The sequence below is a fragment of the Anas acuta genome, chromosome 3, assembly GCF_963932015.1.
Source record: "Anas acuta chromosome 3, bAnaAcu1.1, whole genome shotgun sequence".
In the NCBI taxonomy this organism is placed as follows: Eukaryota; Metazoa; Chordata; class Aves; order Anseriformes; family Anatidae; genus Anas; species Anas acuta.
This window is the reverse complement of record NC_088981.1, coordinates 42,605,330-42,611,411: the sequence shown is the minus strand read 5'-3', so window position 1 is coordinate 42,611,411 and position 6,082 is coordinate 42,605,330. Positions and strand designations below refer to the sequence as shown.

At 48.7% G+C, this 6,082-nt stretch overlaps 1 long non-coding RNA gene across 1 annotated transcript; it reads right to left on the bottom strand.

Moving 5' to 3' along the window:
• Positions 1 to 3,079: 3,079 nt before the first annotated feature.
• On the bottom strand, positions 3,080 to 4,376 carry LOC137852996 (uncharacterized). The gene is made up of 3 exons (XR_011094140.1): positions 4,241 to 4,376; positions 3,679 to 3,871; positions 3,080 to 3,498 (listed from the first exon to the last, which is right to left on the bottom strand). It is a non-coding gene; the product is annotated as an uncharacterized lncRNA (long non-coding RNA).
• Between the last annotated feature and the right edge of the window lie 1,706 nt (positions 4,377 to 6,082).

Below are 6,082 nucleotides of genomic sequence, written 5' to 3'. Positions count from 1 at the left end.
GGCTGCTGCCTCTCCCAAGGAAGACTTTCAGATTTCCCAAGACAAAACAGCCCAAGCAAGATTAAATCATCACAGCCAGCAATATTGCCCTCTCATCGCCCTAGCTAAAGTGAAGTCAATGTTTCTGTTATCAACTCCTTTTCGCCAGAGCTTGCATGATGTAATCATTAAAATGAATTCCAGGTGAAAGCCTACAAAACAAATCCATAACAGAGCAGCGAAGCTCCATTCAAACCTCACTGCGTGTAGGCAGGTTGTGTTCCTAACTCAGCACCTCGGCTTTTCCCAGCTATTGAAGCAAAAAGGGGGGCATTTTGCCTCGAATAAGGCAAAGCTGGGCTCTTTGTGAACCCAGACATGCTATCAAGTTGCCGTGGCACCTGCAGAAGCCACAACAGCCTCTCATGTGCCTGAGCCCCAGCAGGAGAGCACAGAGGAGGGAGGAAGTTCAGCTACAGGTGGAGGAGAGGACGGCTGGTTTTTCTCTTCAGGTGCCCCCCTTTTCCCCAGCGTGCTTATAAATCACTGCTGCTACTTTTAGTAACAGGAAATAAATAAGTCTGTTTGGAAAAGAGTTTTGCAATCCCGTAACGGAAAGACAGGAAAAAGGAAAGTAAGCAAGCCTTGTCAAGGTATTAATAATATGGTTTAGAGAGACTTCAAAATCCTGGCAAACAATCTGGTTTAGATTGTATGCTGTCCTTTCCTCAGCCCTCCTCTCCTCCTGCACCCTTTCTCCATTGTTTCATAGGCACTGAGGGACTAAATTTCTCCTCACTGGATAGCAAACCTCGGTTGCTGCCTACCCTTGTGCTGGCGCACCTCAAAGGGGCACAGTGTTTTGTGGGGAAGCTCTGGATGAGGAGCTGGAGGGTGGTGAGGGGGATATGCGTGATGACCACAGCAGGAAGCAGGAGCCTGGGGGAGATGGAGCTTGCAGGGGCTGCTCACAAGCAGAGACGGGCTCAGCAGCACCGAGGGCATCTCCTTCTCTCTCCAGTCATGCCTCTTCTCCTTCTTCCCACCTCCTGCCAAATGGTTCCCCCTGGCAGCCACCAGCAAGGGCAGTTCCCTGCTTCCGAGCTGCACAGCAACAGGAACGTGCAGAATAAGTCGAGGCCCAACTGCTATTCCATCTTCCTTCGGGGAGTAGGATCTTGCAGGCTCTAATGCACTGTTGGCCCATTTCTGCCTCATTTAGGCAAAAGGAGGCGGCTGCCTCTGGGGTGCAGTTTGGAACTGGAGGAGATAATCAACATCAAAACGTCTAAATCCAGGGCCCACTACGGGCTGCACCACAGCTTTTGAAAGCTGGAGTGCCACAGGTAGGGGTGAGACCCAGCAGATAAGGTCCTGGCACCCTGGTGCCTCCAGGCCTCATCCTGCGTCCCTACGAAATTGGTTTGTGCCTTGGGCTTCCCCAGGGGAGGCTGGGGGGAGAAGAGCTCTGCACATCCAAGCCCGCAGACCACGGTAACCCAGCCCTCTGCTGATTAGACCACTCTGGTATTTTTCATCAGGAAATGTTGGAGGATCCTTTGGAAAATATAGGCCAAGGCCTCAAGCAGTGTAAATCAGCGTAACTCCCCTGAAATGAATCACCAGGGATCTGTCACGTGAAGTGCTCGGGATTACTATTGTATAAACAAACTGCAGAGGCTTGGGCAAGGCCCAAGGAGACGGGATTGCAGACAGCCCCAGCACCCTCCATCCTCAGCGTCCCTGCCTCCTCCCGCAGCTAGCAGGTATTTCCCTGCATGGTTTGCTCAAAGTGCCCGCGCTGCTCAGCTCCCACCAAGGGCTTTGCTCCATGCCCTGTGCCGAGACTTGCTTTTGCTTGGGACGTAGAGCTCGTTTCATGCATTAGCAACGAGTCAGAAGATATTTCAGTTGTCAACACGAATCAACAGACCACGTGCTCTGTATCCACCTCACCCCCTTCCTGTGATAATATTCACCCACAAACACCCCAGCAGCTACTCCCTGTAGCAGGCCTTTCCCCCCACCACTAAGATCTAGGGCCAAACCTGAGGTGGGAAGGGACCATCTTGGGGCTGCTCCCACCTAAGGCCCCTGGCAGAGGATCTGCATGCTGGGGGAGCAGATCAGGCTTCACCCCGCAGAGGAGGGGGAAACTGAACCAGCCCCTCTGACCTGAGGGGAAAATCCCTCCTAGCCCCAAATCTGGCTGAGGGTTTAGCTGAGCATGTGAGCAAGGCATATGAGGCAGGCGCTTCTGTTATCAGCTTGGAGGAAAGCCACACTAGTGATCTCATGCAGGGGGAGGCTATTTTGCCAGAAGGAACAGAATTAGACCCGAATTGTTGTTTCCTCTCTGCTTCCCAAAACTCCTCTCCCTGATTAAAAACACGTTTATAGTATCTTTTCCTTTAAGACTCTAAACTTTTTGGCTACATCTTCTCTTTTCCATGTCTGGTGAAGGCCAGAGCTATGAGTGCCAAAATGTTGAATGAAAGTTGTTGGTTTTTTTTGTTTTGTTTTGTTTTGTTTTCTGAGGAACTCTCTCGCTGTTATGGCTTATCCCAAAGCTACAAATAGTTGAACAGAGTTAAAGAGCTGGGAGAGAGGTGGTGACCGAGCCAGAGACACAGACCTGGGAAATTTTTTTGTTCCAGACCTGGCCCTGCTGCAGCGCCATCCGCCTCCCGGAGAATCCCCCTTCGGCCCTGGCCCCGCCAAGCACATGAGCTTCCTTAGGAAAGTCACAGGACTACGCCAGCGGAAAGCCAAGCACGTGCATCGCTGCACTGCCCAGCCGGGGGCCCAGGAGTCTTAAGTATAAATCAATGGGCCCACTCACGTGCTTAAAATAGGGGCATATGTTTAAACACCTTGTTGGATCAAGGACTTAACCCCTCTTTCTCACAGCTGAGCAAGCTTTTAAAAGGCTTCCAGCGTGCTTACCATTTTGTTTTATTATTTTATTTTTTGCTGGCAGTATTTGAAGCATCAAGACTAACTTAAACCAGTGTATATAAAGCACAACACTAATCCAAATGCCACACGCCTAAGGGGATAAGTGGGATGAATGGATAATAACTGCATTTACTAACTCCACGGCTTTCTCCATTTTATTTCTTTTGTCAGGGGGACCTTAAAATCTTTTCTTTTAATCTAATCTCTTGGACATCCTTGCATGGGAACATCAGGAAAAAAACAAGATTCAAGTCCCAGTGCAATCATGTGTCCAAGCATTTTGATCTGCTCATCACAAAAATGAGCCTGATCCTATTTTCCCTGAAGGTCAGTAAAATTCCCTACTGACATCAATGGGAGTGGGAACAGGCAGTCAGACTTGTAGTTAATAATGCAATTATTCCAACTCTTGGGATCCTTTCTTGCCTGAATGGCTTTCATACCTACCTGTCTTCTCTAATGACTCTGCCGAACCCCTGCTCCTGATGCTGGAGCTGGTGGCACTTCGCAGAGTATGGAAAGGAGCTGATGCCGGATCACAGCTTCCAGAGGTTGATGAGCCTAAAGTTAAAGATAGATTAGAGGTTGCAATCCATAAAACTCCCTCTCTATTGTCTTTCTCAGTCTTGTCCCCATGTGTTTACACCCATCAAGTCATGGCTTAAAGCGTTACAAAGGACTTCTGCCACAGTAGACACCTGGAGCTGAAATGAGGAGATTAATTTTGTGCTTGTTCATTACCTGGAAATGTAAACGGCAACACCGGGATGTAAAACAGGCAAGTGAACACCTCCATTGGAGCTGCGGAGCCTTTTGGATGAAATTATTTCTCTTTGCAGATACCCTTGTGGCTTGCCGCTATTCCTTTTGTCCCTTTTCCATTTGCTTGATTTCTTCTCTTTATGCTGCGTCTGTAACATTTTGTTCAGGGTTGCTGCGAATGAACAACAATTTAGGATGATGAATTATGGATTGAAAGAGCAGGCTGGGCTATTCTGGAAATAGTGCTCAGTGCCTTCTGAAGGGACAAAGGAATTCCAAAATGACAGATTTTCAATTATTTGTATTGAAGAAGAGAGGGAAAGAAGGGAAGGGAAGTAAAAGAGGATTGGGAAGGCAGGCAGGAAGAAAGGGAATGAATGAACAAAAGAAAGATAATTTCTTCTGTTCACGGCACTGAGAAAGCTCTCCATTCTCTAAATAATTTTCCCTAGAAGACTTTCCAGGGAAAACATTGAAACCCATGTGAATTTTTAGTGGTGCTTACAAACGCAGTCCCCTGAACCTAATGGGAGTGACTCACGGGATCGAAAGCCGCCCGGTGCTTGTGGGGGTTGCAGATGGTTGTCCTCCTCCTCCTCCTCTGCCGCTGAAATCCCGATGCATAGGACTGTGAAATAACCCAGGAGGGCTCTGCTGGAAATTTGCAGTCCTGTGTTAAAAACCACAAACAAACATTTTCTCAAGTACTGCAAGCAATATCTGCATAAATACTCCCTCCCTTGGCTGGCAGATTATGGGGAAAACAATTGCAATTTTGTTGACTTAACTTCAGCATTTGAAAACTATTAATAATGAGGCATGGGGGAGGCTTCTGTTGGGGAACAGAAACTGCCATCTAATTCAACTGCAATTTAGTGAGCTATAGGCATTTTTGAGGGCTGCTGTGCAGAAATGTTAATCCTTGTCTGAAATGAAAGGACATCATTGGATAGGGGGGTGTTTTTTAAGTAGGTAATTTGTTGCTCATTTTAGCAAGCGCAGCAGTGTGGCTGATGAGGTACAGCACACAACCAGCACACAAAAACCCTGCCCAAAGCCCGGTATTGCTCTCAGACTGTGAACAGGCAGTGGACAAGTGAATTTTGCCATCCTGATCCCCATCTGCAACCGAGAGCTGCAGTGTTCAGACCAAGGTGTGCTTTGGGAGCCTGGGGCAAAAAACTGCTGTCTATGTACATGAGGGTGGTGCTGCAACAGCTGGCTTTTGGAGACGTGTCCTCTTTCTTTTAGACTGCTTAATATCAATTTGTTTTGTTTAATAAATTAACAGTAATGTAGTCATTTCATGCTCCACTCTGCCTGTTTCTGTGACCCTGGTAATATAAGTGTCAGGAAGACACAGCCATGCATCTAACCAATTCCCCACTGTCTGCTCCTCCAGCTTTCCTCTAATCTCGGCTGAATAGTTTCATTACATGACATGTTAACGCACCAGCAGAGCTGGAAAGGCTGAGTGCTCCGCTAGGTGTACACAATGTAAAATCATTAGGGTTGCTTAAGAAGCTTCCCAAATGCTTTCTGTCAGCAGTGAGATCGCAGTTACAGAATTAACTGGAACAGACCACATCTCCCCCTCGCCGACCCACAGCTTGCCAATGAGGGGATACCGTTTCAGTGGAAAAAAGGTATCACCTGTCAGAAGAACAATAAGAACATGAATAGCATATGGAAACCATTTACTGGCTACCACAGTATGCTCTCACCGAGCACCCTGAAAATTCGAGTACTGCTCGGACCAAGATGGGGTCAAGCAACCCGGTGCTGATGCTTGTGTCGCCCTTCCCCTGGAGACCCATGTGGATGAATAAATCTGTGAGGAGACTTTGAGCCACTTGTGCTGATGGGGCAAAGGCATCAGCTTGTGATGATGGACATGTGGGATGGGGTAGGATGGTATGGGGCATGCCACTCCCTTGCCCTCCCCTCTGCCTGGGTATCGTGGGGCCGTGTTGCTGGTGGGGGATGCTGTGGTGCTGTAAGGCAGGAGGAGAGCTCCCTTGGCCTGCCACTGTGGTCCACGCAGAGCAGGGAGGTCTTACAGAGTGCTTCATGGAGGTCCTGAGGGAGGCCCCTGCTTTGAGTTATTCGCTCTAGTCATTTTCCCTGCCTCTCCCTGCATGCCAACCAGGGCCATCCCACTGGTTCTCCCTCCCCGAAGGGACGGCTAATGGAGCTGCTCTGGCCATGGGCACGCTAATCCTAGCCAGATGTTACCCAGAGCAATTAAAATCCATGGACAGCTCGCTACTTCATACTGGGCCACACAGTCACCAGGCTGTTACTGTCACCTCAGCCCCATCCCCACAGAGCAACCATAATCCTTCCCCAGGCCACCACACACATAAGCCAGTATAATGGATAG